Raw genomic sequence first — 16127 nt, 5'->3', positions numbered from 1 at the left:
AAACATTGATGAGGGGGCTCAAAAAATCTTCAATCATTTATCAGAAAACTTCAGGTGCAGTTAAGGAATTGAACTTCCATTAAAGATATAAAAGAAGGGCTTATTTAAATGTGTTTGCCCTGTAACCTAAAAACTCTTTTTTCCTAGATTACCCTGACCAGTATCTATCTCTTCCTTACACTCACATTCCTACTTGCACTCATAAATTACAATTACCTAGGCAAAAAAATAAACTCAAGCTAATGTAACAAACGCAGATTTGATGTAATTGTTTACATGATCTGCAGAGTTAGAATTTTATGATACAACCATGTAAGTGTCATACTTTGTATCATCCTATAAAAAGAAAGTAGCTCATCCTACTTTCACGTTCTTAGTTGTAAAATTATATTTTTACAAAAATTTATTGTATTGCCTGACCAGGCGGTGGCGCAGTGGATAGAGCGTCGGACTGGGATGCAGAAGACCCAGGTTCGAGACCCCATGGTCACCAGCTTGAGCGCGGGCTCATCTGGTTTGAGCAAAAGCTCACCAGCTTGAACCCAAGGTCGCTGGCTCCAGCAAGGGGTTACTCAGTCTGCTGAAGGCCCACGGTCAAGGCACATATGAGAAAGCAGTCAGTGAACAACTAAGGTGTTGCAATGCGCAATGAAAAAAACTAATAATTGATGCTTCTCATCTCTCTCCATTCATGTCTGTCCCTGTCTACCCCTCTCTCTGACTCACTCTGTCTCTGTTAAAAAAAAAAAAAAAAAAAAAAAAAAAAAAAAAATATATATATATATATATATATATATATATATATATATATATATATTGTTTTGTCCAATATTCTAGTTTATGGTCTACAGTATAAACTTTGTAATTTTAAAGTGTAATGTTAATTATTTATTAGTGATTAGAATCCTTCCTGCTTGGTTTTCCCTTGTTTTTAGGATAAAGTCAAAGTTGTTGTTCTTTTATAATATTTACACATATAAAACACTTATATTTTTCTAACTTTAAAGTTATAAGTGTTAGCTGACCTGTCAATACAGATTGATTTCAATTTGCTTTTCATAACCATCATCACAGTCATAGGTCATCTAATAGTTTATTGTTACTTTGTTTGGTCCTGCTTGTTAGAAGTTTCCTGACTTGTGCTCATAATGGCAGCTATGTGTTTTGAATTGATGAGATTTTGCCATAATCAATCATTCATTCATTCATTCATTCATTCATTCAAATTTTTAGTTCCTTTTGTCACCAGTTCTGAGGTAGCCCTGCACCCACACAGTCCAGGACCTCCAGGCTCTTAACTCAAAAAGCAAGTTCTATTCAGGTAGTTTTCATTATCATGATAATATAAAGAACTTCTAGGATCATTCTCTGGTCAATTTTTCTTTAATCTTAAATTGATCTGGTTGTAACTATCTTTATTGTTGTTGACTTCTGTGACCACCAGCAAACTCCTGCCACAAACTGTTTCCTTTTAATCATACCTGGAGGTCAGATCTGATGAGGGCACCTAGGAGCTTACGGGCTTTTAATGTCAGCTCCAACTTCCTCATTCCACTTGTTGGGTGTTTTTCCTAACTTCTTCCTATCTTGTCTCATTTTCACAGCCAAAAGAATGAAAAACAAACTTTAAAAGACTTCAGTCTTTTAATTAATTTATTTTTTTACTTTTTTTTTCAGTGAGAGACAGGCAGGGGGAGAGATGAGAAGCAACAACTTGTAGTTGTGGCACTTTAGTTGTTCACTTACTGCTTCTCATACATGCCTTGGCTCCAGCCAAGCCAGTGACCCCTTGCTCAAGCCAGTGACCTTTGGGCTAGAGCCAGCAACCATGATCCCATGCTCAAGCCTGTGACCTCCAGGTTTTGACCTGAGACCTGGGACCTGGGGTGCTTTATCCACTGAGCCAGCACCAGTCAGGCTTTTAATTTGTTTTTAATTATCTTTTCCCAGTCTTTTGCTCTGTTAAAATCTAGGTTTGCTGCAAATCCACTTGATATCAACAAATCCCCTGGAGACTCCATCAGCATTCAGAAAAGCAAAGACTCCATTCCCCTTAATTTCAAACCTAAAAAATGAACCACCAAAATCAGTTTAGAAACCACTTATAGCTGTAATCAAACATAAAATTAAGAATAGAGTGATTTGAAACAGTTCATACAAAACAATGAGCTCCATCCTCATCCATTACCATATGCTACACAAAAATATATAGTACACATTAAAGAAATATAAGGCTGAATGTAAGTATGTGTTATTAATGTAATCTCTAACCTTATTTAGAATAATAGGGAGAAAGACAAATATAGACAGACATGAATAAGTCAATGATACAGTTATATTGTTATATTTATCTATGTCTATCTGTCATCTAGCTATCTATTATCTATCATCTATCTACCTATCCATTTATCAGTCGAGAGTTGGACCCAAAGATCTCTAGAATATTTTTAAAAAGCAGTGTCCTCAGACTCATAGACAATCAGAGAACAGATGGAAGGTTGACAGGGGAGAGAGGGGGTGGGGAGAGTGAGTGAAAAGGCTCAGGGATTGAGAAGTACAAATTGGGACCTATAGAATAGTCACAGAAATGTGAATCACAGCATAAAGAATATAGTTAATAGTGTAGTAATAACTATGTGTAGAGGCATGTGGGTACTGGAAATACTGGGGGAATGCTCTGAAAAGTACATGGTTGTCTAACCACTATACTGTGTATCTAAAACTAATACAGAATCATGTTGAATAGAAACTGTACTTGAAAACTATAAGTAAGTAAGTAAGTAAATAAATAAATAAACAGTTTCCTGGCATATTTTTAGCCAATGTTCCTTTTTGAGAAAAGTATTTATTTGGTAGTTTTACAGCATACTGAGATAAAAACCAGAAACTAATTATAATATTGTTTTTATTAATTTGCTCTATTGATGGCCAAAATGTCCCTTTTTTAGTAATAAATATAATTTATCTTATTGCACATATTTCAATACTTATTTAATTTTTATCTAACACTTAATGAAATATTAAGGCAGGAATACATGCATACAAAGGAAAAGTAGTACAGTTCTTATAGGTGAAATGGTATATAAGTGAGGAAACAACACTCACTCAAGACATGCTTATATAAATAAATAATATTGCTTATGATGGACATTTGGAAAGTCAAAGACAACTATATAGTCTCTATTTCAAGAAGAAAGACCTTGCATAAACTTAAGTAGTTGGAAAAAAGGTTCAAGAAATACACATGCTTTGGCTTGGAATTTGCAAAATAGTTGAATTTGAATTAGCAGTAAGAGGGCTGATTAGCAAGAGTTTGTGAGAAAATAAAATAAGAAACAAAAATAAAATGGAAAATTTCACTGTCATTTAATGAGGTAGAAAAAAGATGGGTTTCTCTAGGTATGTTTCAGTGCGAAAAGCATGTGTCACAACTCAAACTGATTTTTTTTTTGTACAACCAGAATAAAACCCTTCTTACTAAATTTAAAACTCACCAAGCATTGTCCATTTCCAACACCCTCCTTGTTTTCTGCTCAACCCAATTCACTGCATAAACATTCCTGTGTGCTTCTTCAAAAATTCCTTTCACAAAAACCAAGGCATTATTGACTTAATATTTTAAAGCACATTGCTAAACATGCTTCTCATCCCTGCCAGATTTTATGACTTACATCCTAATTTGCAGGTCTTAATTCTTCTAAAGCCAAAAAAAAAACCCCCAAAACAAAGAAAACCAAAAAAACCCAGCACAGATGCTTAGTTTAGTTTTACCAGAAAGATTTTTACTTTACTCTTTTACCTTTTAAATGTCTCTAAGTAGTAGAGTGATTTTCATTAAGTCATTGAAACTCTCTGACTGCCCTGACTTGAATTGTCTTCAAAGGTAACTTTTATGTCTCACTGGAAAAGCATTTGACTTCCATGCCTCTGGTTCTAATGCATAAACTATGTTTTAGTCACAGAGTGGATGAAAAAGACTATAAACTGATTATATCTGTCTGGATAACAAAATCAGTAGTAGCTAAGCAGTTTTTATAGAAACTACTACAGCATGTTCTTTAAAGGAAACAGAAGATTAAGGCTTACATTTTGTTTTGTGCCTATCTTTGTTCTCAAAAATAATAAAATAAGAATTTAAGGGGGAAAAGGGTTTGATTGAAAGTATAAGTACTATTAAACTAGTAAAATTCAGTGATAAACTACTTTGACTAGATACAGAATAAGAATGTCATTGCTGTTGTGGTTTTTCATAGAATCATAAATCTAACTACTTCTGAACACCGTTTATTGCAATACAACCCTCTTTTACTTATTCCATTCACTGTCTCGTTCTTCAAACTGTATGGATTTTCTTTACATCTTCATTTCTAAATTCCAAGAGCCATATCTTTTGTTTGTTTCCATTTGCTCAGGCTGTTCTTGAGAAAAATATAATTGTAAAGGTATTAAAAGCAATCTATTTAATAATCTGAGAACATTGAACCCTGGCTGGATAACTCAGTTGGTTAGAACATTATTCTGTTATACAAAGGTGCTGGTTTGATTCCTACTCAGGGCACAAACAGAAACAGGTCCATATTTCTGTCTCTCTCTCTCCCTTCCTTTCACTCTGAAATCAATCAAAAAATATTTAATAAAAAAATCTAAAAACATTAAATAAAGACATTTAGCTATATGAATAATGTGCATTGCAATTAAGGACATAATATCACTCGCTAACTTGCTTGTGTTCAAATCCCACTTCAACAAGTTATGGTTGTGTGACAATGACTAGGTTACAGAACACTTTCTTCACTTTTAAAAGAGAGGTACTTGAATATTTACTTCATAGGCATTGGTTGAAGATTATGTTATTAACTATTAACTTTTCCCATTTTTACTCTCTTTTTATACAAACTTAAGCTGTATGATTGAAAACTATTCCCTTTTCTTACCATATCTTTATGTGTAACAATTTGAGCAAGTTCTGCTCCCTGTGAAACGCAAAATCTTTTACTGGCTGTTCAGTTTCTGGTATCATCAGAGAAACAAAAACACTTCTGTCTTACTCCAATCCATTCTTTTGTACAGTTCATAATGTGGGGATATGTTACAGTTATTGCAGTTAATCCTGAAATAAAATAAGTAAACAGCCTGACCAGGCGGTGGCACAGTGGATAGAGCGTTAGACTGGGATGTGGAAGGACCCAGGTTCGAGACCCCGAGGTCGCCAGCTTGAGTATGGGTTCATCTGGCTTGAGCAAAAGCTCACCAGCTTGGACCCAGGGTCGCTGGCTCCAGCAAGGGGTTACTTAGTCTGCTGAAGGCCTGCGGTCAAGGCACATATAAGAAAGCAATCAATGAACAGCTAAGAAGTTGCAACGTGCAACAAAAAACTGATGACTGATGCTTCTCATCTCTCCGTTCCTGTCTGTCTGTCCCTGTCTATCCCTCTCTCTGACTCTCTCTCTGTCTCTGTAAAAAAAAAAGAAAAGAAAAGAAATAATCAAATAAAAAGAAAAGTTAAAACATGTTTCTACTCATTCTAGTGAATCAACTTTACCTTTTTACTCCCATGATTTGAAACCTGTAAAATTAACTTTATTCATGGGATGGTGAATGAATTCAATTCCTCTGTCTGCAAAAAAAGACCATTTGGTGGTTGTATGGCCAGAGGCTGCCACCGTCATAGCCATGCAGGTTCTCATTGGATTCAGGCGGATGGTAAAGAAACAGTGGAGCCAAAAAGTGGTGGGCCATTCCTTTATTAATGTCTCACAGCCGATGAGCAAAGAGGCAGGAAAAACACTTCCTTTTCATTCAGGGCTCCCAAAGCCCTGATTCATTCTCCGGTACCACAACCAGAAGAATCTTCTCTGGTTCTTCCTAGAATCAAGGGCCCCAATAGTCTCAATGGAGCTCAAAAAGCCCCTCAGCTCTGGTTCCACCTCTGCACTCCTCTCTGCAAAACTGGCTTCTTCTTCAGCACCCTGCATTCTCTCCACTCTCCCTGCAAAACTGGCTCAGCCCACAAAGACTGCTCCTCCAGCAAACAATAGCAAAACAATGGCCCTTCCCAAGCAGAAATGCAATCCACAATTTGCAATCAAAGGCCGTGCTCTGAGGGCAACCACACACATGGCTGCCCAGAGCCATTTTTTAACAGTAAAAGTGAGCAGACTCAAAAAAGACAAATTTTACAAACTCATTTACCCCACAATGGTTGAGTAGTCCATACTCAGCAGGTTGGGAGAGCCGTATTGTGAAGACCTCAGCACTCAAATCCTGTGTTCCTGATGCGCTCCCTGCTTCTAAGTGTCTCTCTGCACTGACTGGAGTGGGAGAGCCTCTGGTGTGTGGGGTAACTGCTTCCCTTTGCTGGCTTGGTTCTCCCAGGAAGAATAGGCACTTTAGGTTTGGGGAGTGACCCAGTACAGGGGTCAAGGTGGCTGTCCCCCACAGCTTCTCCCTGTGCCTCCAAGACTATACTGTCTTCTCACAACTCTAGTCTTCTTGGCTCTCCCTGCTCCCAGAGCCCCGGGTAAGTGGCTGTGAACAAGGTTTTCTGCATGGTCCCTGGGTCTGAGAGTTCTGTCTCCCTCTCGCAAACAGTAACCCGGCTCTTCTTTCAACTAAATATTGTTCATACACCTCTTCTAGTCTCTGGGGCTCTAGGCTGGGGCTCCGGTCCTAGGGCTGAGGGTCCACAACTCTCCTGGAAACCCACCCTGTGGTGAGAGAACCTCCCAGCTACTGCTCACTCCTGGGAGTGGGGCAGCCCTTTCTGCATCTCTGCCTTTCCTAGCAGCTCGGTGTGGTTCCTTCAGTGATGCTTGGTTACAGATCCCTTTTAGTTGAGTCCAAAGTTGGTTTTTCAAGATGATTGTTTCTAAGTTAAGTTATAATCCATTTTGGTTCTGGGAGGTGGGAGTTGTAATGTCCACCTACTCTGTCGCCATTTTTGTCCTCACCTTGACTGCTGAATTTTAAGCACTGTTTTTGGTAGGATGTGTATGTAGACCATGGAGGCTAGTAGCTTTATTTCTCAAAATAGAAGCCGGAAAAAAATAAATTTAAAAAATTCATAAGAATGCCTGCCTTGTGGTGGCACAGTGAATAAACATCGACCTGGAACACTGAGGTCACTGGTTCAAAACCCTGGGCTTGCCAGTTCAAGGTACAAATGGGAGTTGATGCTTCCTGCTCCTCCCCCTTCTCTCTCTTTCTCTCTCTCTCCCTGCTTCACTCTCTCCTCTCTAAAAAAGTAGAATAAATAAAGTCTTTAAAAAAATGAATTAAAGAAAAAAATACTAAAAGCTGCAAGAGAAAAACAGTCAATCACCTACAAAGGAGCCCCTATAAGGATGACATCCGACATTTCAACAGAAACACTGGAGGCCAGAAGGGAATGACAAAAAAAATATTCAAAGTAATGCAGAACAAGAACCTACAACTTAGATTTCTTTATCCAGCAAGGCTATTGTTTAAAATTGAAGGAGCAATAAAAAGCATTCTAGACAAAAAAAAAAAAAAAAAAGACAAAACCTCAAAGAATTCATTACAATCAAACCAATGTTGCAAGAAATGTTAATGGGCCTCCTGTAAACAGAACAAAGCAAGAAAAAAATCTAGTAAAAGATTATGCAATTTTAAATAACAAATGAAGTCATAGCTTAAATTTTGTGTGAGGCAAATGTCTGTTCATGCTGAGTTAAAGAAATGACACTATCATACTTATTTTTATTTCAATGCACCTGACTTCCCCTTCAAAAAATTACAGATTTAGGATAGTCTTGCCTCCTGGGTGGGTGTGGATAGGGGTTAAGAAGAAGGATATAAGGGACCTTCTAGGTGTATCAGTAATGCTTTGTTTCTTCAGAAAGGAGGCTCCTAAAGTTTATTGTGTCAGTCTTTATATAGTTTTGTGTATATTTAATATTGCATGATTAAAAATGGTTGCTTCTATAAACAGGAAAACATTAAAAATAAGAAGAGTAAATTGGCCAAACAATTGTAGTTATTATATTAAACAGTAAAGTTTAAAAAAAAAATCTAGTAAAAGAGGAATGTTGATTTAAAGAATAAAATGGCAATAAACAACTACATATCAATAACAACCTTAAATGTAAATGAATTAAATGCTCCAATCAAAAAACATAGAGTAGCTGCATGGATAAGAAAACAGAACATGTACTTATGCCGTCTACAAGAGACTCACCTCAAAACAAAAGATACACATAGATTAAAAGTAAAGAGATGGAAAAAAATATTTCATGCAAATGGAAATGAAAAAAGAAGCTGAGGTAGCAATACTTATATCTGACAAAATTAAATCTATTTAACAAAGTGTATACTAAGGGATAAAGAAGGTCACTACATAATGATAAAGGGAGCAGTCCAACAGGAAGTTATAACCATTATAAATATCTATGCACCTAATATAGGAGCACCTAAATATATAAAGCAGATTTTGATGGACATAAAGGGCGAGATCAACAGCAATACTAAATAGTAGGGGATTTCAATACCCCGCTAACAGCATTGGATAGATCCTCAAGAAAGAAAATTAACAAAGAAACAGCAGACTTAAAGGACACACTGGATCAACTGGATTTAATAAATATCTTCAGAACCTTTCATCCTAAAGCAGCAGAATATACATTCTTTTCAAGTGCTCATGGTACATTCTCTAGGATAGACCACATGTTAGGATATAAAATGAGTCACAATAAATTTAAGAAGACTGAAATCATATCAAGCATCTTCTCAGATCACAATGGCATGAAAATAGAAACCAAATACAATAGAAAAACTGAAAAACACTCAAACACTAATATGCTATTTAATAGCATGTTATTAAATAATGAGTGGGTTAACAATGAGATCAAGGAAGAAGTAAAAAATTTCCTTGAAACAAATTAAAATGAACATACAACAACTCCTAATTTATGGGACACAGAAAAAGCAGTCCTGAGAGGAAAGTTCATAGCACTACAGGCATAACTTAAGCAGCTAGAAAAAGGTCAAATAAAAAATTTAACCCTGCATCTAAAAGAACTGGAAAGAGAACAGGCAGTAAAGCCCAGACTCACCAAGAAAAAAAGAGAGAGGACTCACATAAATAAAATTAGAAATGAGAGTGGAGAAGTAACAACTGACACAGCAGAAATACAAAGGATTGTAAGAAAATACTATGAAGAACTGTATGCCAAAAAAATTAGACAACCTAGGTGAAATGGATAAATTCCTTGAAAAATATAATTTTTCAAAAATTAATCTGAAAGAATCAAAAAACCTAAACAGACCGATTATAACAAATGAGATCAAAACAGTTATCAAAAAACTCCCAACAAACAAAAACCCTGGGCCAGATGGCTTCACAGGCTAATTTTACCAAATATTTAAAGAAGAACTAATTCTTATCCTCAAGCTATTTCAAAAAATTCAAGAGGAGGAAAAACTTCCAAGCTCCTTTTATAAGGCAAGCATAATTCTGATTTCAAAACCAGGCAAAGACAATACAAAGAAAGAAAACTATAGGCCAATATCCCTGATGAACTTAGATGCTAAAATTCTCAACACCTAGGTCTTTTTAATAAAAGACCACCTTTTCTAAATGAACAGGAGAGATGGGAGGTAAGGTTGTATTTAAAGATCATATTGTGGATAAATAATATATATATTATTATCCACATATATATATTATTATCACAATATATATTATTTATCCATATATATATATATATATATATATATATATATATGTTGAGGGTGCAAACTGGGACCAAGAAATAATGCTAGGATATTAACAAGAAGCTTAGTTTCGGTCTCCAAGACCAGGATCTGTTTCTCCCTTAACCTGGCCTATTGGGCTCCAGCTCCACAGCCTCGGTCCCATCCAAATTCTCAGGCCCTATTCCCTCCACTTCTCATATGATAATGGAGAAGTTCATGGGTGGTCACAGTTGCTGGGATAATTCTGGGGATGAATTGTGAATTGCTAATTATATGTGGTGCACATGCAAGAAACCCAGATATTAGTTTTTTAGGACAGTGGTGTTGCAAGACTGAAATGGAAAAACAACACATCAATCTAACATCTTCTGCTCAGGTCCATGACTGTACTTGGTCCAGATGCTGCCACCAGCAGCCCATTCCAACTGCTATTTTCTCTGACACTTTTAAGAGGCTGGGGCAGGAAGGGTTACCAAGCAAGCAACAACCGGCCTGGGATTGGCTGGAGCACAGTGAAGATTGAGAATTCAACCTCTGATTGGCTCTTGCTAGCCCCACTTTCTAACTATTCAAAGCAGAGAATGGAAAGGCCCATGCTCCCCATTTTTGATGCCTAAAATTTCAAACCTGAGACAATTTCACAACATATGGGTTCTTGGTTTGTATATTATGCAGTCTCCAGTACTACAAAATGACTCTGTCTATCCCTCACTTTTTAAAAAAATAAATTTTTCTGTTCTTAACTTCTGATTTCTAAGTTTACCTGTGGACTGCTTAGGGATATTTGGGGAAACACACCCATTGTTCTTACATTTTCCACAGTACTTGAATGAAGGTTCATTTCCCATACAGGAAGCCCTCACTTTGCACAGTAAAACAATGACAGAAATGACTGTGCAAACTAAAACTATGTCATATTATTCTAATAATCAGAGTAAAAACTATGATTGTTGCTTAACTTTTAAAAATTATTATCAAAACATTGAAAACTTTTTTACTCTCCCTCAAAAACATATAGGGAATAGAAAACCAACACAACTAATATTTTTTAGAATATATTTAAAACATTAGAAACATTGAGAATTCAAGTGCTTTGTTTAATTTTTTTTAAAAAGAATCTAGTACCTTGAACAGGTTGACTTCTTGTCATATAACTTACTATATTAACCAAACACTTTTTCTATGCTCTCTCAAACTTTTGTACTTCGAAGTTTGAACAGGCTTCCAACATTGGATATTTTGTATTTGAAATGTCATGAAATATCTTTAAGAATTCCTTTGGTGTAAATATTTTTTGTGGATGCAACTTTTCTGGGACATCTCCATTCTTTTTATCGCAACCACTTTCCTATTTTTTTGTTTTTATTTTTTGTTAATGTTTGCATGGCAGTTACAAAGAACTTCCTTGGCAACAAAAAAGCAGAAAACTATGAACTTCTGGTTCAAAGGATGCTGCTGGCTTTCCACGACATTGGATATAACATGAGCGTTAAGATTCACTTCCTGACCATCACCTTGATAAGTTTCCCAAAAATCTTGGAGCTGTTAGTGATGAGCAGACTACTGCTGGAACATCAAACGAGATTGTCCTCAACAAGTACACAAACACAAGAGCTACAAACGCAAATTTTTGCCTAAATAGAACTTAAATAAGTTTTGCGCAAATTTTATGATTAAAATATACTTATATGTTTAATATGTTTTATTTTGAAATTGTAGACAAATTTTGATGCAATCATATCTTTTAGTGTATTCACGTATTTACTGCATTATATAAATTATTATATTTTCACAAAGATGATGCCCAAGAAGACATTCTACTTCATTATGTTAAACTAAATGTTGAAAATTTTACAAGATGAAAATCTAAAATCTTGAATTGCAAAAAAACTGTAGCTTACAGAGAAAAACTAATGTCAGATTTGAGATCAGCAAACTCGAATTAGGTAAGAACTAGTATTTTTGTGGATGCAACAAACATTTTGTTCCCTGTTATCATAATCATCAAAACAACTCATATGTACAAATATGAGCATGCATTCTGGACTGTTTGTGTGCCCCAAATTTCATGTATTGAAACCATTTTCTTCAACATAATGGTATTAGGAAGTGCGGACTTTGAGACATAATTAGGTTCAGGTGAATTAATGAAGGTAAAGCTTCTAGTGTGTGTGTGTGTGTGCGTGTGTGTGTGTTCTATCTACAGTTATTTTTGTCTGTTACAGTTTTCATTATGGTAATTTAGGGCAAATTAAAGACCCATTACTATAATGTGACCACTATCCTGAGTATCCAGAGATCTGAGTTGGTTAGTTTCCATCCTAGCCACACTACGAAGATCATTATTTTAATAAAAAAAGAAGGGGGAAATAGGACTTAAATACAGATAAATGTTCAAGTATGACATCATGCTATTGCTGGAGAAGTTTCTTCTGTAAGAAAGTAATAAAATTGAGATGCTCAGCTGAGGTCCGGTGGTGGCGGCAGCCCTGCTGCTGAGGCAGGGAGGCTACAGAAAAGTAGTGGGGTCTGAGCCACGTTGGCAGCCATCAGCCCCCTCACGCCCTCGCGCCTCTGCTGCAGGTCGCAGCGTCCTTCGCCACGGGCACCGCTGCCCTTCTGTCCATGCATCGCAAGCTCAGTATGGAGGCCCACGACCCACGGCAGAGGAGGAGGGAGAGCAGCCCTGACCTCCTGCAGGTGTATTTATTCCGTCACACAGGACAAGCTGGTCAAGGAGGAGCACAATAATGCTCTGATCTTAATAAGATTAATACACAGTGGAGAACCAATCTTCAAGAAGTCAAGACCAGAGAGCTTCAAAAGGATATTGAGATCCTTAGCCAAACATTTGAACGAGTGGTGAACTGCAAAGACAGTATCATCAAGCCTAAACCCTGGAGGAAAAAACTCAGTAGACTTTGGGCAGCTGCAAGTGACACATGTCTTTAGCTAAGGACTTGTCAGCAGCTGAGGACAGCATGCTCATGCCCGGCACAACCACTAGCATGCTGGCCCTGAAGGGATGCTGACTCAACACCCTAGAGGAAAATTACAACATGGAGCTGGAGACCCTAACCAAGGAGTTTGGGACAGAAAGGAAAACAATTATTGGCCAATACGAGAAAGAGACTCAGTACCTACAAGATCTCTTCATGGCCATGGAGCAGAACCATATAGATTCTGAGTATGAAAGCAAGCTGGTGTTCCAGGGCATGTGGGATGATCTCAAAAACAAGAAGTTGAAAGAGAAGCACTTTCTTAGACAGCAACAGGAAAATGTAGAAATTTTGTGGAGGTGGTTGCAGAATGCATTCAAGAATGACATTGATGCCACAGAGGATCGAAAGATTGCCTTCAAGACCCTGAAGGTGAAGGCTGAGAAGAGCTCCACACAGACTATGGGATTCCATAGTTATCTTAAAAGACAAGATCATGGTGCACAGCCATGAGAGTGAAGAACAAAACCAGCACATTTAGAATGACAAAGGGTTGGCCCTTGTACAACTGTGAAAACTTAAGACCCAAAGGACTCAGGCCTAGAGGACAGCTCAGGAGAACTTCATCGACCTCACCCTGGAGAGTAAGGCCACCCTCAAAGCCCTGAGAAAGACTATCCATAAGGGTGAAAAAATCCTTAAGCTTGCTGAAATATGTAGGAAATTTGAAACAGAAGAAAAAGTACTGCCTTTTTATTCATCAGCATTGACTCCTGAAGAACAGGAGGAGATGGAGAAAACTGGCCCAGAAGAGCTTACTGAGGAGCTGGCAAAGGTGATAGCAGACTGACTACACAGGGATGGGAAATTTCTGGAAAAGGTATGACAAAGTGAAATTGGAGCAGCTGAGCCTCCAGTACAGGCATGCCCAGGTGTTAGGTATCAATGGTAGGCTATGGGAGATGCTCAAGCAGTACTTGAATGGCATCTCAGTGAGCGATGGAGTGCTGAGCCAGTCCAGCCCACTCCTCATTGTCAACTTCTGAAGCAACTTACCCCAGCCCTCGTCCACACTCACAACCCAGCCAGGTGACAAACACTGCTCACAACATCACTGAAGCAGCCCACATGACCTTCCACATCCTATGATACAAAAAGAAAATCTCTTTTCAACCTCCAGAGAATATTTTGAGAAACCTGAAGACTTTGCTATTAAAAATTCCCATAGGAAAAAGAAAGAAAATATTAAAATGTTTATTGTAATAAGAATTAATGTCCTTCAGCTCCTATTATTCTACTCTCTGCTTCTATAAATTTGACAGTTTTAGATTTCACACATAAATGAGATTATGCAGTAACTATTTTTATATAAGTGGATACACAATATAGAAAATAGCAGCTTTGAGCATAAGAACACAAAGTAGTAGGAGAGAAGTAGAAACGTAGAGTTTCTCTATGTAATTTAAGTAAAATGATATTCATTACTGAATCCAAGCAATCATTATATATAAAATCAGCCTCTTATTCGTAGAAGGGCGTATATTCAACACACACAACATATCCCCAAAACAGGATTTTATTTAAAATATAGAAAAGAAGAATGTATTGGGATATGTAACAAATAGTGTCTGGTACAATGTTATTTCCAAAAGCTTTTAAAAATAGTGTATGTGCAGTGGCCAAGACATGGAAACAACCAAAAAGCCCTTCAATAGAAGACTGGATAAAGAAGATGTGGCACATATACACTATGGAATACTACTCAGCCATAAGAAATGATGACATCAGATCATTTACAGCAAAATGGTGGGATCTTGATAACATTATACGGAGTGAAATAAATAAATCAGAAAAAAACAAGAACTACATGATTCCATACATTGGTGGAACATAAAAACGAGACTAAGTGACATGGACAAGAGAGTGGTGGTTACCAGGGGTGGGGGGAGGGAGGATGCAGGAGGGAGGGAGGGAGAGAGTTAGGGGGAGGGGGAGGGGCACAGAGAAAACTAGACAGAGGGTGACGGAGGACAATCTGACTCTGGGTGAGGGGTATGCAACATAATTTAATGACAAGATAACCTAGACATGTTTTCTTTGAATATATGTACCCTGAAATATTAATGTCATCCCATTAACATTAATAAAAATTTATTAAAAAAAAAATTGGAAAAAAAAATAGTGTATGTGTATGTGTATGTGTGTGTGTGTGGGGGGGGTAATTTACTAATTGCAAGACACAAAGAAAGATGCAGCACCAATACTCCTCACACGCACTATAACAGAGTCATAAAAAGAAACCCTTTCTGCTCAGCTTCAGCTGAAGTATCAAAAGTTAACAGTAGGACTTGGCCGGTTGGCTCAGTGGTAGAGCATCGGCCTGGCATGCAGGAGTCCCGGGTTCGATTCCCAGTCAGGGCACACAGGAGAAGCGCCCATCTGCTTCTCCACCCCTCCCCCTCTCCTTCCTCTCTGTCTCTCTTCCCCACTTGCAGCCAAGGCTCCACTGGAGCAAAGTTGGCCCGGGTGCTGAGGATGGCTCCATGGCCTCTGCCTCAGGTGCTAGAATGGCTCTGGTTGCGACAGAGCAATGCCTCAGATGGGCAGAGCATCACCCCCTGGTAGGCATGCCAGGTGGATCCCAGTCGGGCATATGCGGGAGTCTGTCTGACTTCCTCCCCATTTCCAACTTCAGAAAAATACAAAAAAAAAAAAAAGTTAACAGTAATTCAGAAGTATCAAGCACCTCTATAGCCAGACGCTCTGTCACCTCTGCAGGAGTTGCTAAGAGACTATAAAATAAAGTTGATGTACTTGAATCCATGATTCTCATTATGAGTACAAAGATATTTAAGTAAAAAGTATAAAGTAAAATGTATTTGGAAAGAGTTGTCATTATGCTGTGCATCATCATTGTGATCCATGGTGAAGGTGGGAAACTGTTTCCCACTTATCTCCAAACAAGTGAGAAGAGCTCTGAAGAGACCACTCAATGGACACAAATATGCTTCCTGGAGTTTGAATGGAGTAGTGACCATTATCTGAGCTTACCTACGGAAGTGTAGACACTGCTTACAGAGTAACCTGAAGCGGCAGAGAAAAGAGATAAAGGACTGCAACGCGTTAACCTACTTTTACCAATCACAAAATGAAACCAGATGTGCGTCCCACCCAGGGAAACCAGGTTGGGTTGATTATAAAATGTATCTAATACGGATTTAATGTAGTCCTTATCAAAATGCCACCAGTGTTTTTTTATAAAAATATAAAAATCTATCTTAAAACTCATATGGAAACTTAAAGCCTCAAATAAACCAAACAACTTTGAGTAAAAATAACAAAGTTGGATGGTTCAAACTCTTTGATTTTAAAATTTATCATAAAGCTACAGTAATCAAAACAATGTGCTACTGGCATCAAGACAGACCTATTGGCCAATAAAATAAGATAGAACACCCAGAAATCAATCTTCCC

The 16127-nt window shown here is 37.5% G+C and overlaps 2 pseudogenes; one reads left to right on the top strand and one right to left on the bottom strand.

Annotated features, from left to right (window-relative positions):
* Positions 1–1962: 1962 nt before the first annotated feature.
* On the bottom strand, positions 1963–5075 carry LOC136319284 (C-type lectin domain family 2 member A-like; annotated as a pseudogene).
* A 598-nt stretch (positions 5076–5673) lies between these two features.
* On the top strand, positions 5674–13802 carry LOC136319283 (dynein regulatory complex subunit 2-like; annotated as a pseudogene).
* The last annotated feature ends 2325 nt before the right edge of the window (positions 13803–16127 follow it).

This window comes from Saccopteryx bilineata, chromosome 1, assembly GCF_036850765.1.
Source record: "Saccopteryx bilineata isolate mSacBil1 chromosome 1, mSacBil1_pri_phased_curated, whole genome shotgun sequence".
In the NCBI taxonomy this organism is placed as follows: Eukaryota; Metazoa; Chordata; class Mammalia; order Chiroptera; family Emballonuridae; genus Saccopteryx; species Saccopteryx bilineata.
Note: the sequence above shows the minus strand (reverse complement) of the source record. Positions and strands in the feature narration are given on the sequence as shown.